Raw genomic sequence first — 23387 nt, forward strand, 5'->3', positions numbered from 1 at the left:
TCGGGGAGTTGGCCAGAAACAAACGAGGGTGCGACCGAAGAAAACGTGCTTACAACGGATGTGCGTATCTTACGTGTAAATCTACTTCAAATGATTTAAAACATGTGCTCTGAGCTTGAAACACGCAGATGAGCAGAACACAAGCCTCAAGGAGCCTAGAAACATGAACCGCTGATGCCGAAGCCTGTTGGTCCGAGTGACGGCCTGCGCGGCTGTAGGTGGCACATTCCATGACTACGGTCACTAAAAGCTTGGTTGTGATTGGATGGACTCCAAATGCTTACGTCACGTTACAGTAGCGATCGGGCCTTGTTTTGTCGAGGTGGCCTGAGGTACCTTCTCGCTTAAAACTTCAGACTGGGCCTGTTGGTAAGGCATGGCAGAATAAAAGCGCTAAAAACACGAGGACGACGGACACACAGTTAGCGCACTTACAACATTTATTTTTCAACAACAACCGTTCCTTAAAAGAGCTCACAAATTCCCTTTCCTTCGTTGTCAACCCAATGGAAGCGCACTTGTCAACCCCCTCCGCTATAAAAAAAATAGGGATAGATTTGTTAACTGTGCTTCTCATGTTGTGTATGAAATTCCATTGTCATGTGGGTCCATGTATCTGGGCCAAACAGGAAGGTGTTTAAATGTTCGTTTGAGAGTGCACAAGTATAATCTATCTGCACGTTCTGGTAATCTTTTTTTTACATGTGAGGGATTGTGGTTGTCTACCTCTGTTTGGTGACACGCAGATAAAGGGCAGGATCTCCGATAGCAGGGAACGAGAAATCTGGGAAGCTTTTTTGATAGTGGAGGGGGATGACAAGTGCGTCAGCAGCGCTTCCATTGGGTTGACAACGAAGGAAAGGGAATTTGTGAGCTCTTTTAAGGAACGGTTGTTGTTGAAAAACAAATGTTGTTAGTGCGCTAACTGTGTGTCCGTCGTACTCGTGTTTTTAGCGCTTTTATTCTGCCATACCTTCTCGCTGTATGTTTTACTCCGGCGTGCTCACCCATATTTTTGCGCTGAACATGATTGGAAATGAAGGGACTACGCTAAAGGATCTGCTACTTACAGTACCGTACTAGTACCGCTTGACCAGACAAGAAATCTGATTGCACGCAACCAGAGCTGCACGATCCACTGGAAGGTGAGGTGCATAGGGGGTGGCTGTCCTAATATAGTGGCGTGTTTTATTTCGCGAAGATATATACGAGAAATAAAAGAACCTGCCATTGCCTTACGCACTCGCGCTTTCAATGCGTGCTGGTGCTCGAGAAGGCTGATCAACTCGCACGCGGTGTTCGCATCATCCAAAGACAGCTCTACAAGAGACGGCATCCGACGCGAAAGCGGCTTTGATCTCAAAATATCCGCCTTCATCGTGCTTTCAAATGTAGGGGAGCCTCGCGGCGTGGCTCTAATTTAGAGCCTTTTGTAGCTGGTTCGCCTCGAACTATTCAATAGTCGGATGAAGGATGAGGAAATATGAATAGGGTTCAAAACAGTCCCCTTTAATACGGGTGGTGGTGCTGCTGCTGAGGCCAAGTTGCGTTGCATGATCGGGTGTCATATGCAGGCTCGTTTTGCGGAGACACCGGTTCGCAGCCAGCACGCCCGAATATTGCGAATCAGTACGAAGCGTGTTTAACGTGGGAGTGTGATCATAGTTGCGCGCTTTTGAGTGTGGTTCTGGCTAAGTTGCGTCCAGACTCTGCTATCTGGACTTTTTCCTCGTTAAACGCATTCAGAGAAGTATCGGTAGAGGTCCTTTTTAGGCATCACGTATTCGGGTTTACTTATCTCAAGATGCTCTCCAGGTATTTGATGGTTAGACCTCTCTTGATGGCAAGCCTTGTCAGGCATTTGAATGCTGTTACGCAGTTTATGAGAAATTAAGTCAGAAGAATAACAAAAACAATGTCAAGCGACTGAATGATATGAATCTGAACGAATGAAGCTCACGGTTCACAATAAATATTTGGATTTTTTTTTAACCGTTTAAGTTTCTTTTTTCATTTTTTTTTTCAGATTATGAGAAAACAACACTTAGAGGGACGGTCTCGTACCCCTTGCCCCTCTCATGAAGTGTACCATTTGATTGCTCGTCACGGTTATTAAACAACTGAATTCGAGTGAAAAAGATTGCAGAGCGTGCCGCCATCAGTGTTGGCAACAATAAGAACGGCTACGTCGCCTTGCAGGATAGTTCGTGATAGGATACTGAAATCGTCTGCTTTTGTGCGCGCTAGCAGACCGGCGTGAGCAGACGACTTTCAGAAATGACTGCAGACCGCAGCAACTACCTCTCTCGGCAACATTTTCTTTCAGTCTCAGGTGAAAAACGCACATTCTAAGAAGTGGCCCACATTTCACCATGGCCTATGCGCATGCGTATGACCTTGAGGCGCCGGAAAGGATTATCTCCGTCTTCACTAGATGGCGCACTATGGGGACGACAGAAGTGGGGACCAGTGGGGAACATGAGAGAACTGATGTTCTGAGGCTGGAACAACATAGAAGGGACAATCACATACAAGGCCTCAAGTTGCCTAAAAAATTAACGATGAAAGATGCAAGTCACTGAAAAGGTTAGCCAGCTGTAGGACTCGTGCATAGGATACGTGCAGCCAACGAGCTCCTGCGGTATATCGGTATAGACATAAGCAGCAAAACCTAAACTAACAGCTTCGTCGTGTAATCGGAGCTCATTTGTATAAAGAGGGCTTTTCGAAGTATCGCTCCCCGCGCTAATGGGCTATAGTGCACTGCAAACATTTGACTGCCACAGACGGGAGTCAAAACGAAATGACTTCTTGGACGTTAAAGTAAAAGAATGCTTCCTTATATATACGCGCAGCATGCTTCCCGAAATGAACGCGATACATTACTTCGTAGTTTGATGAGACAGCGGGTATCGTCTTACGGAGCCATTTCGCATTAGGTAAAACGATATTTGATAGCAGCTAATTTGGAGTGAGATACGTATATGGAGGAAACTACGCTCTTCATGATACGATCGCCGCTATGACTGTTCCCCTCTGGCTACAGTCTAGATTTTTTTTTTTTGTTTTAAGAATATTTCTCGCGCAATCCAAAAGTGGCTCATTGTTATATCCTGTCTGTAACCACAGCGCTGTCACGACGGGAATCGTCTTTATTCGAGGGCCTTTTGTACGATACACGTTTATCAGATGGGGTGGAACCTATATACGCAACCCATGACATGTAGTGTAGCGCGCGAGCACATGTGACAGACAGTGACAGTGATAGCTATACTCATCAATGGGAACAGTGATTCGCAGTCCCAAGTCAACATTTACGAGTTAAAGGTCTACAGCATGCACAAATTAGGCTTAGATTTTGTTTTCAGGGTCATAATGGGTTGCATTGAGGTCGCATCTTCTTTTCTATCCTCACTCTTTTGCAAAGCTTCATCCAATCAATTGTTTACAACTAATGTTTAACTCCGCCTTACAACACCATGACATCGACATTTTCGCTCCTTCTCGTGATTTTCTTACTAGTATTAGTGCCATTGTTTCTATTTAACTTCGTTTGTTTCACCGTTAACCTTGTTGGCTTTTTGTATATTTTACTATCGTTTTGTATATTTTACTTTCTTTGTTCACATGTATAACCTTATGTGGTGCACCAATTAGTAGACCCTAGTGGTTGTTTTTGGGTACCATAACAAAAATAAAGTTATTATTATTATTATTAATATTATTATTATTATTAATATTATTATTATTAATATTATTATTATTATTATTATTATTACTTCGCGATGCTAACGTGGAATAAAAATAAAGTCACTCTAAACGGAAGTGGGTCAGACTGAGCTCCAAACGGAACCCGTCCCATTCCTTGAGAAACACCGATTCTTCCTTTCGACACCTATTCCTCCTGCCGCCGGAATGATAAAGGCTTCACGAACCGACGACCTCAACGTCCCAAGGCGCGAAACTTGGTCAAACTTCCAAATCCTTCTTACTCCTATATTTGTAAACTTTGAACGTTCGCACTGCTGTATGTGGACGGGAAAGCGTTTAATCTGTTCGCAGCGCCAAAGCGTGACGGACAGGGACTTCTCCCCTTGGGTCAAGAGGTGGGAATCGGAATTCTTCTCTAACCTTGCGTGTGCTTCGCTGTGTGGAAGCGCTGGCGGTCGAACTGTCTGAGGTGAATTTAAAGGTTTGTAAAGCGCTCGACGGAACAGCTGGCTTATGATAGAAATGACTTAGACACAAGTGAGTCATTACATCGTGCACGCCATCGCCAGAGTATTGAGGGAAAATGAAATATTTTTTACGCGTCATTAACTGACGAGATAGAAACCCAGAATGAAACATCGACGTCCAGCTCTGACACTATAGAGGAGCGAGAGCGTCGGACATTCCCACTGGTTCTCGTAAACACGTGACCTCTCCAGCGGCCACTTCATTGGCGGAGATGTCTGTCGTCATGTCACAGCCGGATAAGTATTGGCGGTGTTGATTTTCTCCCCGTCTAATACCCCATTTTCTGTAAAATGTGGAGTGGGTGCAAATAATCGTGTAAACATTTACCCGCACTAACCCCTTTAAGGTAGAGTGAGGAATCCCTGTCTCAGCACCTGGTATCTAACCGTGATGACGTTTTTGTGGCGCATGTTGACAGTGGCGTAGCCAGACCTCCACGGTAGCGGGGGCTCGATACGAAAACTCGCCCTACTTCCCCCCCCCCCCCCGCCGCTGCTCCTGGGCGCGACAACATACACATACTCGTGCACGCCGCAAAATGCGGTTAAAAAAAACAGAACGAAAATAATTGATTTGGACGTGCACAGTACGATTACATGAATAGGCTGTCATGTCGAATGAGGTGGCGTCACGAGATTGGAAGGATTTTGAAAAGCTCATACTTTGAAAACCATTCAAGAGTGCTGCTTAGACGCCATGAACTGTAAGAACTTTCGCGATCGTCACACTGTCACCCCCCCCCCCCCCCATATATATATTATTTTCTCCTCGGATTTGCACGATTTCCGTGGGTCGGTCCGTGGCAGGTAGGGGGGGCTCGAGCCCCCCCTAGCCCCCCCGTGGCTACGCCACTGCATGTTGATAATTGGGCCATTTGCGTGAGATGTGGCGCCCTCTCGAATGTCGTCTGCTACTGGCTGAAGACAAATGGGAGGCGCCGCGATTTCGTTTTCGTTAGGGAGGCTACATAGTTTTCGTGTCTTTCGTTCCAGCGTCGTAGCTTTCGAGCTCTGTTTCTGCTGCTGTTCCATCCACCCACTTCATCGTCAGAATATAATCGCTGTTGTTCTCTCTGTACGAAATTTGGGTGCCTGTTTGATGTATGCAGCATGACCCTGGAGCCCGCCGGACCATTTCATGCCAGACTAATAAGTTGTGCACCACTGTTTTGAAGAAGAAGACTCTTGCGCTTGCTGAGTGTAGTGCAGCCATTCTAAATTAAAGGTATTCGCCGTGGTTCTTGGGTCATTTCCCTACATTTTTGATGCCGAAACCCGGGAAGCGTAGCCTCACTCATTGACGGAAGATTAAAGAAACGGGAAAATGATATATAATAGTGTTAGCGTAGTAATAGTTCCGGCTGTTTTCAGCTAGAACGAGAACCACGCATGCGCTGTGCATTCTCATGCAAGTGGTCCTAGCGCGAGCGAGCAGCAACATCAGCGTCCAAAAATATGCAACACGCGGTAGGTTAGCAGACGACGCGGTACTTTGGGTCTCGATTGTTCGCACTTGGCAAGATGGGTTTCCCACAGGTTTTGTAGCTTTCCTTGGCGCCATACCGCTTGAAACACCATGCAAAACCCGCTGATGAAGCTATGCCTACTGTTGGATCCGTGGCCGCTTGGGCCCGAAATGGCGCTGTGCAAACTTCGCTGCAACAGCCCTATAGTGGTTCGGAAACAGCGTCGCGAGGATATTTGTCCCAGCGGAAGTATTTCGACTGGATAATAACGCGCAAAAAGAAAGGCAAAGATAGAAACTTATCGTACCCGATACAACTAGAAAGAAACATTGTATGGCTGATACGAACGGCTGGAAACGACACAATAACGCCGACGAGAAGAACAGTATCTGTTCGAAATATTGGAACGTGCGAGAAACCGCATTTAGTTTTGAAAAATACGTCATAGTAACGCTTTGTAGCATCGCCTCCCGAGTGTCATTTCGCAGAGGCGCTCTCAACACCAGTGCACCTTTCTCATAAATTTCTTTCCCATAGGGTCCGAACGTAAGGAACCCATCACCTTGACCTAGGTTCAGTGAGCGCTATCGTGCCTGCAGGCTATCGACATAAACGAGAACGTTCATTAGCCCTTCACGGTGCGAAGCCACGTCAAGTGTGAGGTCCATCCACCGCACGAGTGTCTTTGAGCACGCCATTTTAGCCGCCAGAGGCGCTGATTGCCGTGTGTGGTAGCCGTTTCCATCGCTCGTTTGTGGAGAGAAAACAAACTCGAGAGAAGAGCGGAGAGATTATTTGTTTTGTCGGCGTGCGTCTGGACAGCAAACGGGACAGGATACAAACAATGAATCAATGCATCGTTCACGGTTTCGTACACGAATCGGAGCTTGAAGAGTGGGTACCTGCTTATGTTGGTATTCATGGAAACGAAGCAGCGCCAGTCACGTCCCACTACTAGCCAGTGTGCGACATTTTTGCTTCAGGGGGCCCGAAGCCAAGAGAATGTTCGGCATACCGTGTATTCACACGATCGAGCGACATTCCCTGCAGAAGCGGAAGACGCGAAAAACGTCATAGCTTTCTGAGCGCCACAGCTCAACGTTCAGGGTTCACGTACACAGACGACAGGAAAACCGCTGACGTCTTCACGTACACTGCAAACTTGGGGAATATCCTGCTATACAGCCGCAAGATATTTCGTAGCAGACGACAAGAAAACACGCTGACGGTGTCGTCTGCTAAGTGTCGTCTGCTAAATGCGCAGTACGCCACTCCCGATATTCCGCACCGTTTGAGTGCTCAACATAACACTGGACGGAACTTCGTCTCTGTGAGCATTGTTTTCGCTTTTTCTTCCACTAGAATCTTTCGTGAGGATGTCGCCCGTGTGAATACACAGATAGTGTGTGACGATGCAGGCGAACGGATGTGGTCGGCTGGTGCGCAGTGTACTCTCCTACCTAACCTACTTCTACCTTACCTTCTCCTATCTCAATGTGAGAAATCAACGGAACACAAAACTGACCTTTCGTGACTTTAGGTGCCGTGACAAGTATATGATCATGAGAGACGCCGCAGTGGTCGGCATGGGGTACTCTAATGTGAGCCGACATCCCACCACAGGGCAACTCAGTGTACCTTGGCACCACCTTGTCGCTTTCTACTATACGACGAAGGGTATTGCACTTTCCGAAGTATCCAAATCGTTGAGGCGTGCCCTTGGGGAGGTTAACCACGAGTCGAGACGCTCGCACTTTTCGATATCCCACGTGTGCGAAGGCAAAAAACGAAGCAATCAATCATCGCGTTGATTACTGGCTCCTCCCTCCACCAGACACAGACGACGGTATATAACGCCCGATCAACGAATAGAACCTCTTTTATCCGTGTGCCCGGTTCCTCTAACGGAGAATTTGCCCCCTTATTATTAGTCGAACGAAAAACAGTTTGCATCGCTCACCCGTCAAAAACACACAAGGGGGAGGGTTGTCGCTAAGTGAGAAACTTTGTGTTGTTGCACGTTTTTCGGTTCGTCCCCTTGTCTAAACCCCAAACTCAGGGATATGTTGCCCACGTGAAACTTTTGACACTGTCTTCGAGATAAGATGGGGTAACACGTAATAGACTAACGACGGGGTCTATAACGGCAGTGGCAGGACAAAAACAAGGAGAGTGCGTAATTGGGAAGTTGACTCATAAAGAGAGACAAGATACGTGCAAAAGGGATACATTGTTAACGTGAAGCTGACGTTTCTCTTGCTTTCTTGCGTTACGACGCTGACTATCGTGTTTGAGATTAGGTAACGTTATGTAACGAGATATAAGTAAGTAAGTAAGTGTTAGTAGACCGTTGATAACGTGGCTTCCAAAGTGCGGTGTCTACCGCACCCAATCAACTGATAAGGATTCTGAGCCACGCACGCTGTCATTGGTTCAGGTAGGTACGGTAGCCTCAGTGTAACGTTATATCTGGTATATTCGGTATATACGCATAGGTTGAGAAGTTACCCGTCAAAAAGAACTCGTTACAAGTTAAGTTACCGCGTGCTAAATGTAACTAAGTTAATAACGAAGTTCTTCAGCATGAAATCTAACTCGCAGTTACTGAGTTACTCAACAAAAAGAACGAGTTACTTCCAAGTTACTTCAGACACAAAATAGCATTACGCAGGTGCAGCGCGCGAGCAGTTGAGTTAGACCTTGAGTTGCCTGCGGAGGAATGCAACACGCTTAGATCGCTTTCCTTTATGCCCAACAATAGACCTCTCCCTGTTGGTAAATAAATGACGTCATCGTGTTCGACAGCGCCAAAATTTGGTAGAATTGAACTACGCTCGAAGCTAGAGGTGAACAAGGTCGCGCCCGAAAGCCACAGTCATGAGGGGATTACGACATGGTCCCTTGAATGGACGAGACCCTCGGTCCTACTTTTCTTTCAATGGGAGACAGCGAACAAGCGCCCGTTAGTGGAACCCAACCCCCTCCTTCAGATTTGTTTCGGTTTCAGTCTGTCTACCAATATGTCATGATGACGATTCTCTGGTAGAAGTCTATTCGAGCGCTTTGTATCTTACCCCCTGTGGGCGCACAATGGTTCAGCTTTATTTGAATGGCAGCAGTTCTTACTTTCTGAATAAAATACTGTCACTCATTGAATATCACGTTTTATGACAAAATATGCCATGAAGGAACCGGAGAGAAAGCAAGAAAATGTGTGGACGGGAGTGAAAAGCGAGTTAAAAGTAACTTGGAACTTAAGTTACTTTGGCAAAGCTACAAAAAAAAAAAAAAGAAAGGAACGGGTTCCTCTAAAAGTTACCACGGCGCAAAAGTACCGAGTTACGTTACAAGTTACAAAAAAAAAAAAAAAAAAGGAACTTAGTTACTTGTAACGAGTTACCTCGAACTCTGTATATGCGTGTCCTGTGCTGGGGCCACTGCTCTTTCTCATCTTCATCAATGATTTATGCGTAGGTGTCGTTTTTTGCCGATGATTGTGTTTTATTCACAAGTGTATCTGATAGTGCTGATCAGAACTGTATGCAAGCTGCTCTCGATTCTGTTTCTAAATGGTGTGAATCGTGGCACGTGAATTGTATACTCTTCCGAATATATATATGAGGTCGACGGTATCTATTTCACATCACAGCGAACTTTTACCATGACTTACGATCACTCTCATGAATTTTCAGTCGCTAAATTGTCCGAATAGAGCTCCGAAGGTCGTAGAGTGAACGTAAAGTTTTTTTTTCTTTGTTTTGTACCAGAAAGAGCGCATGTCGCATTACGCCATCCCTCTTCGAAATACATTCCGTTCTATACATTCGTAATACCTGATCGCTTCCTGGTTCACAAATTGTCGTTACGTCGTCAGTTCTACGTCAAGTTAGGTGAAACACTCTGTGTGTATTATGCAGTACTGTCTGCAGTATTTATCGTGAAACGCTGCAGTAGGTTGGGGACCGAAAGTGAATTGAATTTCGTTCAGTTCAGGATATTTGCAACTTGCTAGCTATTTCTGTACAATTTACATAGTATCACGTGTGGCGAATATCACAACGTGTAACAACGTAATGGAGAATGTTGTTGACGATGCCAGTCGAACTGTGTTTTTTTGACTGTTCATGTGAGCCACGGGGGCTTGTCAACCAGTTCATGTTATTTATGGGGCGCTGCACCTGCACCCCTCGCTGGAACGTCCCCGAATGGGTCAGTGTAACCCGATACCCAAAGCAACGTCTTCCGAGAGGCGCATCTGGTCACTGTTTCTTGTGCCTCTGTCTCTCCATTCTTTTTGTAAATAAAATAGCCGTCTCTTTTCAAAGCTACGAAGTGGTCGTGTGTTTTCTGGTCTCTGCGAAGTTGGGGCGCCCCCCGACGTTTGAGTTCGACGGACTTACACACGCTTCACGTATTACTTCCGTTTCAGCTCGACTATCCTAATTCCCAACTATAGTCAAATAATTTATTTACCACAGCTTGGTGTATTATGACCCAGCTGAGCGTTGCTTTCGCTTCACGAAAAACCTAAAATCACTACGATCATCAATCATCACGATCAGATCATCAAGGGCACTTTGCTGTCGCAACATCCTTCTCAAAGCAGTTGGAAAATTAGAAAGACGAGCGGGACTCGGGAAGACAAAAACACTTTTTCTCGCGTTGCTATCACGTGGACCTTTTAGCACTTGACATAATAGGAAGTGCTCGCTTTTATTTCCTACACACCTTAGCGGCGCTTCCAAACACGGGCCATTCATTAGCATATCGTGTAACAAAGTTCCCGCCGTCTGCACCTTTATTTTGTCGGAAATGCAGGTGTCGTCACCAAAGTTGGTGCTTGTTAGGAACAAAGCTCGCTCGTTGTTCCAGCCTACGTTGTCCCATTAAACTCCAATTAGTGGCTTCTGCCAAAGAGGAGGCTTCCCAGTGGGGCGACGAAAAAGAAAGAGAGAAAAAAAAAGAAGAAAAAGAAAAACCTTCCAACGGGATTTCTCTTTTATCGATGGCGCCGTCACAGCTCTGATTAAATTTATGCCACATCTCTTTCGACCAGCTACTGAGCTATACCATACGGCACTCGTTTCTTGGTGGTGGGTTCGAATCGTACCACGAGTCTTTGTTTTCCCGTGGGTTTTCCCGCAGACTTTCCAGCCGAATGTCGGCACACGTCCCCTGAAGTCGGCCCAGCACGATTACGAACTCTCCTGTCTCCCCCTTCTTCCTGCTGCCTGTGCAGTGTCACAGCCACGGTTGTTTGGCGGTGCTATAATACGCAACAAAAGTAAGAAAATCTTGTCTTTCCCCTGATACGACGTACAATGGGTGTTTTTATTACACCCCTGTTGGTGCATCCAGAAACCCATCTATGAAAGAGGTGGTGGGGGTGGTGATAGTGCTGAAAGATCTCACCGTTGTCGGCCTATTTGAACCAGACATCACTATGTTCGGCATCGGCGGCCAATCAACTCGGCTAATTTTTTCGTCACAATTTGAGAGGCTTCGGCGACAACAAGTTAAGAAAAGCGCCGTTCACGGTACCAACACCACCTAGATACTGAAAGCGTGCTTACTAGTCGGGGTGACGTATCAACCAGGAGTCAGCCAATCAGGACTGTTTTCAACGGCCGTAGCCAACCGCGACCGTCCTTTCAGCGTCGTAGCCATGCAGACGAGCCACCGTCAGCCGCATGGGCAGCCACTGTCGTCTGCGAGTAGTGAACGACCCCGCGTACTAAACGGGAAAACAAAATAAGGCGCAAAACGGTCCTATATTTTTATACGACTAATATTTCTGGAAAGCGTGTTGCGCTTTTAGTTTACAGCTTCAAATTTGGGAAGTTAGTTGCAATCATTTCCGAGTTCTTGAATTCGCAGAAAGGCGAATCGTAGTAGCAGACGAATGTTGACCTTATCCATGTATTCACACGAACGACATTCCCCCAGAAGCGGAAAATGCGAAAAGTGCCATAACTTTCTGCTGTCACGTGAGCGTGGGCGCTCAGAGTCCTGTCTTCACGTACACTGCTAACCGTGGGGAATATCCTGCTACACAGCCACAAGATATTCCGTAGCAGACGACAGGAAAACGCGCTGACGGTGTCATCTGCTAAGTGTCGTCTGCTAAATGCGCAGTACGTCACTCCCGATATTCCGCACCGTGTGAATGCTCAACACAACACAACACAACACGGGACGGAACTTCCGGGTTCTGTAAGGAGTGTTTTCGCTTTTGCTTCCACTAGAATATTCCGTGAGCATGTCGCTCGTGTGAATACACGGTATATGTCCACGTAACGAAGGAAGGAGAGGAGACATTAAGCGGGCCTCCTGCCTAGGTGGCGTTGACCGTACCCGCATCGCCGCGCGCCTTCCTTCCCTTTTCTCAAGGCCGTGCTCTGATTGGTGGTGTAGAGAATGACGCCTTTTCCCAGAGAGGGAATTCCGGCATACTGTCCACATCCGACGCCTCCTCTCGTCATGTATTTAATCGAATAGCAGTCAAACTGCGCCACTATTTCGCGTTGAATTTTCGATTCCGTGGTCAGTGGTCAACGAGGAATGCAATGACATCATAGTTTGGAAATGGACTGGAACGGATGCGGCCGCCCCTTTAACCTGTGACACTGCTTTAGGGTCCGTTGATCCTGATTGTATATAATTCAGATAGACTAAACGACGTGACCTTTCCGATGATACACAAGATGTTTTAACTGGGGGGGGGGGGGGGGTTGGACGAACGTTATATCGCTATAATTGCTACGCGGTACCAACGAAAAGAAGAAAAAATAAATGCCACCTTATAAACTTTTTTTCGTACCATCAGTTGCGACATCTGGCTCTATAATATTGTATACGCTCTTCCGATTATCGTTCTTTCCATGCGTGTACAGAACGTGAGCCGACGAATGTTCCAGCAATCTTTTTAACCCTGCTGGCGTTAACGCGGCCTGGCCTTGTCAAAAGCACCCCGCACTAAGTGAGATCCATCTCCCATCGCATTTAACGTACGAACCTGTCGCATGTAATATCGTTCTCGCGGAAGTCAGCGCAAATGGCACCATTGTTTGCCACATTACGACGGTTTGATGAGCTCCAACCACGTAAGGGAACCATTCCCTGCTGCGTTACATCGCTGCAGTTCCGAATACTACGCCTCATAGCGGCCGCGGGTAGCAAAACAGTCGTCGGAGGTGATTTTTTACGCTTCTAATGAAGATGGCAAATTATAGTCCCTCCGCGAATATCTCAACACCCATCTGGCCCGTTTCCGCACCTTGATTTCGCCTCAATTTCCTGCCATTGTGATTGACAATTTCTTTCTCTCCTCCGTGTGCTGTATGACATCTCTATATTGTGATATCATCGTGATTAAAATAATGACCGTCACGTGACCCCCGAGCACGCATCATTCTGATTGCTCATAGCTCGCGTTCCGAAAGCCTTCCGTAGCGTCACCGTCATCAAGCGACCAGGGTTGCCAGACATAGAGAGCAACCAGCCAAGTCGGATGGGGGGCGAATTGAGCTATTAGTCGCCGGAAAAAGGCTTTAATGATATTCCGGACGCTAACGTTGGCAGTAATGACAAAACTAATAGTACGGGGAATTAAAAGAAAAAGAAGCGAATAATATCGCGTTTAAATACGGTCGTGCTGAAGGCGTCACGAAGACTATGATGGCATGACTCGCGATTCTGCTCGGGGCAATGGTTCCAGATGGTTGTCTGCGGCCGATGGCCTTTGTGGCCGGCTTTTAAGATAGATGCATATGTAGGCGCCTTCATTACCAGGATGAGTCGGCGTAGGCCAACAGTTTGATTGAGTTGCTTTCGACCGGCCCATTGTTCGCCTGTCAAGTTCCGCTTTTGTGCGCGTTGTTCTCGCAAATGTAGTTTGAGTTGGTTTTTGCTTCGATTAGAGTGTGCTGGTACGAAGTGGCACGAATCTCTACTTCGTCTGTGTAAGATATGGATGCTTGTGAGAACGAATTCATGCGCTTTCTTAATAGCCTCGCGGAGCTGAGCAGTGGGGGCGGTTTGTTTGAAGGTATGGGGGACGGTACGCCCCGGGCCAACTTCATGGCGAACTGTGCCGACATTTGCCTCCTTCAGAGGAAAACCCAGAAGCGTATACGAAGAGGGGAGTCAAGTCCTGTAGATCACATAAACAAAGTACAGAAACTTCACGTAGCACACTATAGCTCTCCTAGAACCAATATACATTTACCTCCGAATCATAGGAGAACTCAAAGTAGCACTACAAGTCCCAATACATGCCTGGTAATCTCTGGAAATGAATAGTACAACCGAAACCCTCAAAGTTCTTATGGGATTGTAATTAGGTTTTTCGCTTATCGGCATTTGTTTCGGCATGGAAGAATCCAATTTTTCAGCAGCAGTAATTAGGCTAAATATATATATATATATATATATATATATATATAAATAGCGAGAGAGAGCAAAGTAAAGTCGAATTCAAGTAGTTATACGTATTACGGACAAACAGGCACGAGATGATCTTTCTAGATGAAGAGCGAAACACGTACGCCGAAAAAAAAAAAAGAAAATAACGAAACTTATTTAGCGCGGGAGATCCTCCGATGTGAAATCGCTACGTGCACAGTTTGTAGTATACAAACACGTGTACATCATCATGCTGTCATCTGGCATCATAGCATGCTTCCTTCTTGTTCGCAATAAGTAGATTTGAGAATGCCTGCTCTACATGTATATACACTTGTATGACAAGGCTACTTCGGACGCATTTTGAGAATGTGGTATTCATAGCCACGCTCGAGAATTCCATCGCTACCGATACATTTGGCACAGTTTGGAGCTCATCCCTATATATATATAATGCTTCGAGGTGTATTACACTGAACACACGGCAGCTTTGCTAACATTCTCAGCGCAAAACAAACTGCATGCAGGTTTTCAACATCGCCGCACGAAAAGATTCAGAGCGAACATTCTTACTGCGTGGGGTAGGAAAATGATATTGCCCGCGGCAAAGCCTCTTTTGTACAAGTCCATCCAACGGCTATCACGAATTTACCAGCCACTGCAGTGGAGTGCATGTACGTCGTCTATTCTCTCCAAAGCCATCTCTACGAGAGACATATGGGACACGCGCATTTCCTTTTGTGATTCCATCAGCCTGGATTCGTACGCCCTTATTCAGAGATTTATAGAATGCTAGGGCTTAAGAGAGGAAAGAGAACGTCACGAACCATGTACATCTCCCCATGTGGAGTATACAGAGCTAGGTAAACAGACCTTCCCCGCCTAACGGGTACTATATTGCACCGCAAATACGTGTACAGGTTGCTTGCTCGGAGGCTACATTACCTACGAGCCGGATGCGAAAAAGAAAGCGACATAAACAGGGTTGGCCAGGCAGGATCCCCGACCTGAATAAACGTACCTGAGGTTTTAGCAATCTCATTTCGGTGTTGACAGACTGTACCTTTTGGCGCGCCTCTCTTCCCGATGCCGTTCTGCAGAGTATATAGAAGAATAAGAGAGGTTCGAAAAAAAAAAAAAAAAACAGGGAGCGGGGGAATGAAATGAGACATGGGGATTTGCCTTTGGGATGTCCAATGCTGCGGGGGTATTATCAGCGAGTTGAGGATCGCGGAGGTTTTAATCTATCGGTAGAGACAACGTTCCGTTGAATACAAAGTCGTGATTTTATGGTGCGGAGATGGCAACTGTGCATGGAATAGCAATCATGCATGCGTTATTTTGGTTGCACGAAGAAACACGTGCGCGTGCAACGAAAGTATCGTCTTAAAAAGCAGTGATATGGTCCGCTCTATTGCATTATTATTACGACGCAGAAAACTGCTTCCTATTATGTCGTGGGTCCAGAGGTGCAGGGACCTCAGAAGGAAGCTTGTGGAAGCTGTTGGCGATCCGGTCAGCTGTTTCGTTGCCAGATATTCCTGCATGGGAAGGAACCCACTGAAAACCCACGACAATACCGTTGTTCTTGAGTTGTTTCCATCTCACTGCTTATCCGGAAGTGCGGCACTTCTCCCAACCATGCCCCGTGAAGAATCTCAACCGAAAGCTATCTACCCTTCTTCACAGACTCCGATGCAAGTCCGTCATGACACCCGCCTTTCGTTATAAACTGGGTTTCGCGTCATCGCCACGCTGTGAGGCTTGTTTCTGTTTTGGTGACCTGGCGCACATCATCATGGACTGCGCAGAGTCTCAAGCAGCCAGAGACACCTTGATCTCGAGTTTCAGTGCCTTATCACTTCCCTGTGGCTCTCTAGACGAGATTTTGTACCCGCAGGGTCCCACCCACATCCGTAGAAAAGCGCGAGACGCGCTCCTAGCTTTCGCTTCCTCTGTGGAACTGTCGTGACCGCTTTCCTTCTCTTTTCCTCCCTTTACTCTTACCCCCCTTCTTACTATTTCATTATCTATGTTTTTAATTACTCATTTCTTCTAATTTCTGATCCTCTATACTTTCTCTGTTACTTCCCCTTCTCCCCCTCCCCTTTCACAAAGGAGTGAAACTTGCCGCCTTGTCTGAGCAGGCAGACCTCACTCCTCTTCCTTATAACATCGCACCACCACCACCACCATTATTACGACGAAGGCTTTTGTAGCTTCTGTCACGTATAGTTTCGTGCTTCAGATGCAAACGCAAGTTCAGTTTACTTCGGCTATGTCTCAGAGATTGTCGTTGTCGTAAAAAAAGGAAAAGAGAAAAACTGTGCTACCGATATGGACAGTTGGGAGCGGAATAAATCATGTTGAACAACTTCGTACTGGGGCAGACATTACCACCGGGGTGGCTAAGTGGTCGTATAGCACAGACTTATTAGTGATAACTCCAAGCTCATATCAAAGATTAAGAGGTGCGTGGACGAGTTGTACCGTCAGCTGTGCTACTCATATGCGTGGGAATCCCTCCCACAGGGGAAGTTCCACCCGTGTCATCCAGCCAAGAGAACAACAAGTATATTCCAGACTTCCTGCTCTGTCGCCAGTCCGATCTCGGAAGTGCCACCCAGCCCTTTCCTTCTTCTCTGATCCTCGTTCCGACGTTTTCTCCGTGTTCCTTTTAGCAGTTTCTCCACAAGCGGCGCTTGCTTCGCGGTGTCATCATTAGAGAGCTGATTTTTAGGCACTACCAGGGGGCGCTCTTGATCGCATAGCACGCAGTATGCCTGTATCGCTCTGTCACCGGATAAGCTGAGAAAGGGGTCGCGCTACTTTTTATTTATCAACTCAACCGATCAACGCACCTTATCAACCTTGCCCGAAATATACCGAAACGACCGAAACGAAATTAGCCTCTCAACAACAATAATAATGAAGAATTACGAATAAAACGTGATTTCCAGGCATCCTTCTTACATTTGCACGGCGTATAGTGTCCATGTTGGCCTCAGCAAAGTACGGACACGGCAACCTAGTTTTCGCTGTAACTATTGTGAGGATTAAGATGGGCTTCTATTAATTCTTACACTGAGTTAAGCAGTGACAGGCTAAAAAGTAGAGACGGAACAGTTATGTACAAAGGCCATATTATATTAATTTTTAGGAGTCATATTAGAGTATAAAACCCGAAGCCACCAAGTGTCAATAATGTCAGCTCGTTGTCTCTCTATGATTTTTCTATCGTTGTTAAAGTTGCAACTGTGGGCAAATGCAACAGCGCGTAAATTTAGATATAATTTCGGTGCTCCTGAACATTGTCATAATCGCTTGTCAAGAACTACGTATTTTTCTCGAATCCTTTTTCATATTTTCAGTACCCGATTTGGAAAGGCAGCTTATTTACTTCTCTTAGTATACCGAGTGGAGCGTTTCAGGAATTATTTTTCTTTTAAATTCCGCGTTAGCGCCTCGAAGCAACCGTGGCTACGAGCGGCGTACAGATGAGGACAGATGGAGAGAGGACAGCAGGAAGGAGTGGGGCATACTATGGGATTAGTATGCGTCCTGGGCCGACTTCAGGGGAACTGTGCCGACATTCGTATGGAAACTCTGCCGGAAAACCCAGGGAAAACCTCAGACAGCGCAGCCGGTAACAGGATTCGAACCCGTGTCACCTCCATGTCTTCAGCACGACTTTGGCTATCACCAGGCGGCCATGCCGCTGCTGTTTCAGGAATGAAATCTGCACAGCCGTTCCCAGGCTCCAAAATAACTATATCGCTCCTGTTTTTGTGAACATTTTTATGTTACGCTATATTAGGATATTTTATGGTAATTACCGCCATTTCTTTTCTGCGTGGCCCTCCACGATGCGGTCTAAGGTCGATGCGGCCCGCAGCTCAATTTGAGTTTGAGTCCACTGCGCTAGAACGTTCACTTTGTGTTTATCAGTATCTCCTGCGCATAACCAAGTAGTAAACAAAGTATTGCGCACTGTAAAAATTTTTTCCCCCGCCATGCTTAGCAGAGTTGATCCAGTTCTCGCTTTCCGCATGCCTCGACGTACCTCTCGTCAAGATGCTGCATTAGTTCATCGAATGCGCCTCGATGTGGCTTTTACAGCGCAGTGGCGTTACCGCTCGAGACAAGTTGACTCTCCCCAATGCAGTCACTGCGGTGCTGTAAAGCTCTAGAGCACATTCTTCTCCATCGCCCACACTACCAACCTCTCCGGATCCCTTAACGAACTGGACTCTCGCCCCCTCTCTCACAAAATTGCTCGGTCCCTGGCCACACCCACCCCACAAACGCTCTGCCCTCAAAGGTCTCTTCGCCTTTCTGGATACCATAAGACTTCGATGCTTATTGCGAAGGGGCTCATTGTTTCATTCCCCGCATTACCACCGTCAAGTGGGGTAGAGTATTGCCCCTGGCGATGAAACTCTCCATTCATCATCTCGCAATAAAGTTGTTGTTGTTGTTGTTTCGTTTATTCTTTTTCAAAGTGCCGCCCTAAGACGTGCTCTCACCTTCCTCCGTCAACTAGCTCTCGTCGTGCAGCCGATATTCCTCAAACAGACGCGATATCCGCCATGCATCAAAAAGTTTCGACACGTTCTGAATGTAAGAATTTCCTCGCCAAGTATGCAGTAGCACGGTCGTCGTACAAATTTATGAAGCGTAATTTTAGAAGGGTGACATCCGAAGGGAGCCGCAAAAGAGGAAGTGTAGGGTGGCGCGTCGGGGGCGTTGCCATGGATGCAGACGCTTCGGAACGTGTCGTCTGCTCAAGGGGTGCTGATGCATCATGTGTCTTTTGCATACTGTAGATGGGTGGGTCTGTATAACTGAAGACGTGACTCTGATATTGCCTGTCTGTCTTTTCATCGTCGCTTTTTATTCGCTTCGCCACTCACGGCTGTCGTTTATTGTTGTCTTGCGGGGCGAAACTTTACGTGACGCGAGGCTTCGTCTGCATCTCAAAGGGCTTCCCGGCAACGCCAGGTAATTAAGCGGTGCGTGACAAGATGGTCCGAGGACGCCCACTGATTTTGAAATTAGAGCTCCCTTAGACCGTGATTTAGATGCCGTACGCGACATTTTATTGGAGAGAGATTTCTTCTTTTGTTTCTTTTTTTTTTTCAAATACGCGGCAAAAACGGAAGACTGGGAGGTGAAAGGCTCGAATCCGATACCATACCAGGTGTGCTGTCTGAGGTGGAAGACTTTCCGGACGGACGTCGGTCCTGTTCGCCGTGAAGTCTGCCCAGGACGCATATTAAGCCTCCCGCTCCATCTGTACATCACTCACAGTGACCTTTGCTTCGCGGTGCTAGCAGGGAATGAGAGAGAAAGATTAAGAAGCCGTGTGACGGCGATATCGGCAGTGGCGGCAGTTTCGTTTCTCTGCTGTATGTACTTACTTGTTTCTCTGGACACGAAGCATAAAAGACACGTTGACCATCACGAGCGACTATTTGTCACTACTGAAAATGTAAATGCAGGGTAAAACAAGTCGAGTATCGTGCGCGTAGGATGATGTGAACAACAACGTAGAAATTTGGACTTGTCTCGCTGACACTGTCACGTACAAGTCCTCTTATTACTCGTGCGTGCGACACAAGTAGTTTAATTTATAAAACAGCACTGCAAGAATGCTAGACAGGGATTGTGAAAAGAGAAGAAAAAGAAGCACGCACTCTCCCGACACATTCCAGTTATTGCATACTCATCCGCGTGCTCCCGTACCGAACACGCTTTGCACTATATTGTCGGGGTGTATTCCGATGCTGTAGTATACTGTTATGTTCGCTATCCCTGCCTGCGCGAAATGCCGGTGTGGCAGATTTCTTCCTTTTTTCGACGCTTAAACTGCGTGACAGGGAGGGACCACTAATTGCGACCACGTGAGCAAAGAAGCCGCCGTGTCGACACGGCTGTTGTGGCGCCGTTGACGACCACGGTGCATATTGTGCGCTTGTCTGACATTCACCGTGCGCGGAACCGCGTAGCGAATGACGATCAGAAACAGCTGCGTGCGTTGGGTGGCGGCAGAGGAGAAATTTTCTTTTTTCGCCCCACTTTTAGGCCGCCGTCATTAGGTGGCAGTAATCACGTATAATGTTTGGTTAAAAAAGAAAAAGAGTGAATGAAAGTTTGTGTTTGAGTTTGAGAGTGTGCGGAAAATCGAAACTGCTACCTCGGCAGATTTTGCGAGTTTGGAGGGCGTCGGACTACAGTATGTTGCTCTGACCGGGGTTGGACTTGATTTAGTAATTTGTGGGTTTACATTGTGGGAGAACGATGACCATGTGGGAGACGTTTGTGGTCAAGCCGTACATCGATTTTGTCCTCCTGAGGGTATTTAACTGGTATCCCGTGTTCAACTTGTTTCTCCGGAAGTGGAAATAATATATATACAGTCGAACCTCGATATAACGAAACCCACGGGGACTGCAATTTCTTTCGTTGTATCGAACATTTCGTTGTACCGAATTGAAGGTCACGGATCGCGACCTTTGCGAGGGTGCGCGCTGTAGATAAGCGTCGATAACTCCCGCGACGATGCGGAAATGTTTTTCGTGAAAAATGACAACAACTACAAATACAGCGCCAAGGTGCACCTACGGCATTTTATTCTTGCGTGAAATAGCCGGTTATACGCGTCTGCGTCGTGCCTAGAAGACGCGGTGTCACGCATTGTTCGTACGCCGCCGAAGCCTCCGCAGCTTTCTCTATATCGTGTTGCGATCTCCCGCAAACCTTCTACGTCTATGACAGTGCGTTTTCCGTAAGGCTCTCCGTTGCTACGGCATGTTTGTCCCCGTCAAGAAAATCATCTAGGCTGATTTCGTCATTTACGCCGCCACGCGAAAGAAGCGTTTCCCACGCGCGTGATGGCGCCTTGCGTCTCGTGCTCTTTTTAGTTGGCTGCAACCGGACAGTTCAAAACAAGCGCGAAAAGGAGAAGCCTCGGAAGAAAATCCCTAACCTTCCAATGACTCAGGCTTCCTTTTGTAGGCACCAGATTCCTCCCGACCCTAATCGCGCGTGCCATCTTTCGCCGCGGGAACAGGACGCAGCTCGCGCCCTTTGTTTTCATGACCCTAAAGTCGGCTTTGGGGTCATAAACCTTATCTCGTTCTTTCGTTGTATCGAGGCGGCGGCTAAAAAGTGTTTCGTTGTAGCGGGAGTTAAAATACATTGATCTCTATGGACCTCTGCCGGGGAATCAAAATTATTTCGCTCTATCGCGAATTTCGTTGTATCGCGTTTCGTTGTAACGAGGTTTGACTGTATATTGTATTATATTATTATAGCATCCTAAACGGAGGACGACACGTTTAACCAAATGCCACCAAGTTGCTGGCATCCCCCGACAGGGTCGTACCCTTCGAACCAGTAAGCGGCCTCGTGGCCGACTTAGGCCGGTACGATAATTTTCCGTATAAGGTGATAATAAGGTAAGGTAAGATACGGTAATTTTGGACATATTGTGTTAGTCTTCGGAACAAAACCTTTATTGTCAGATGATAAATGGCGAGTTTCATCGCCAGGGGGCGATACTCTACCCCATTGCTGGTGTTGATGTGGGGAATGAAATAATGAGCCCCTGCCCATTATTTCATGGGCATCCCACCTATCGCATCTGTGCATGTCTTCCCTACATTAGCTGAGGAGGCAACGCCCCTGAGGAGCACAGCCCCTGCCCAGTAAGGATGGAAGTCCGATAGTGTCCAAAAAGGTCAAAAGAGGTTTGAGGGCAGAGCGTTGGAGGGCTGGGTTTGGCCAGGGACCAAGCAATTTTGAGAGAGAGAGAGAGAGAGAATGGAGGGTCGAGAGTCCAGCTGATTAAGAGACCCGGAGAGTGTGGTTCGGGAAGGTTGGTAGTGAGAGCAATGAAGAAGAATGCGCTCTAGATCTTCTAGATCTAGTGAAGTTCTAGTGAGTTCAAAAATTTTGCAAGAGACTATGCTACACGAGATACCATGATTCCTGTCATCACTGCTTGTACTGTGTGGGAACGAGTTTTTACCGAAATGACAGGAATAGTATATCGAAAGGCTCACAGGTCATCTCATATACCAGTTCATGCTTTTGTGACTTTTTTTTAAACCCCTTTAGTGACCCGCTATTCTAACGGCTGACTTTTCGAAATTGCTGATTTCTTCTCAAGGCGTTTTCATTTCCTTTTGTGGACTTTTGTGCAAGCATTTCTGATTCCCTAACCTGGAACCGTTTTGAGCGAGCAATGTGCACAACTTAAACATTCGCCCTGTCCCCTCGGTTCAGTATTAGGTGTGCACGATGCACGTTCAAAGCACAAAAGTTAGAAAAATGTAATGTGATTAGAAAAATGTACATAGTGATATTAGAGGACTTCGAAGACTGACAGCACAAGAAGCGTCATGTACTAATTTTAATGCACGATCTGCACAGGGGACTTACCTAGCGCGCATGCTATATCATACATTGCGTTATGCAAGAGCTCTGAAAGGCCTCGGAGGAGCCCACGAACGTCAGTGCACTTCACCGTTAGTGCACTTCATCGCAGCGCTACCTTACGGGCAAAGAACCTGCACTGTTCTCTAAAGAATTTATGTGAAGCAACAATAGTTTATGCACGACTGCAATAAGGTGCGACGCGGGACGTCTGCGCCCAGCACAGTTCTAGAGGCACGGTCGCAGAATTGGGTTTTCCGCACTGCTCTCTAATGCTGCAGGCAAAGCACGCTTTACAGGAACATACGCTGCTCTGCTCTCATGAGGTTATTTCATGCAACGCAGAATGCAATAAGGCTTGGAGCAATTCGTTCAAAACGTATACTGATTGCAACAGTATATTGCGGAGTACTCGTAGAGCGCATTGCACGGGAGACAGTGATCTCTTCGGTCACGTTGGAAAACAATAGACTGGAACATCTTTCGCTGTCTTCTTCAATAAATAAATAAATGAATTCGCAAAATACATCAGACCATGCAATATGTGTACGCGAAAATCAAGCTGTATTGCAACGCTTGCAATCCTTGGGCACATGTGAGTCGGTGCAATTTTTACGGCATTATAGATGCAGGCACAAGCAACACACTGTACGGAATTTTTTAAGTGCACAGGGTTGGGTCAGTATTGATATTCGCTCGTCCCCTGCGGCCGTATAGTACAGTACAGATCTCCTACAGTCAGTGTAGGTAGGAACTGCCCATGAGCGCTTGCACTGGATGAACTTTTTGCCTGGGAGAAATAGATCAGCGGTGATTTCGCTATTTCGACCTCCGCATTGAG

General features: G+C 46.7%; 1 protein-coding gene across 1 annotated transcript in view; it reads left to right on the top strand.

Moving 5' to 3' along the window:
• LOC135390658 (latrophilin Cirl-like) overlaps positions 1 to 23387 on the top strand; it is a 472208-nt gene that overhangs the window by 521 nt on the left and 448300 nt on the right. The window lies entirely within an intron of this gene.

Source organism: Ornithodoros turicata, chromosome 4 (assembly GCF_037126465.1).
Source record: "Ornithodoros turicata isolate Travis chromosome 4, ASM3712646v1, whole genome shotgun sequence".
In the NCBI taxonomy this organism is placed as follows: Eukaryota; Metazoa; Arthropoda; class Arachnida; order Ixodida; family Argasidae; genus Ornithodoros; species Ornithodoros turicata.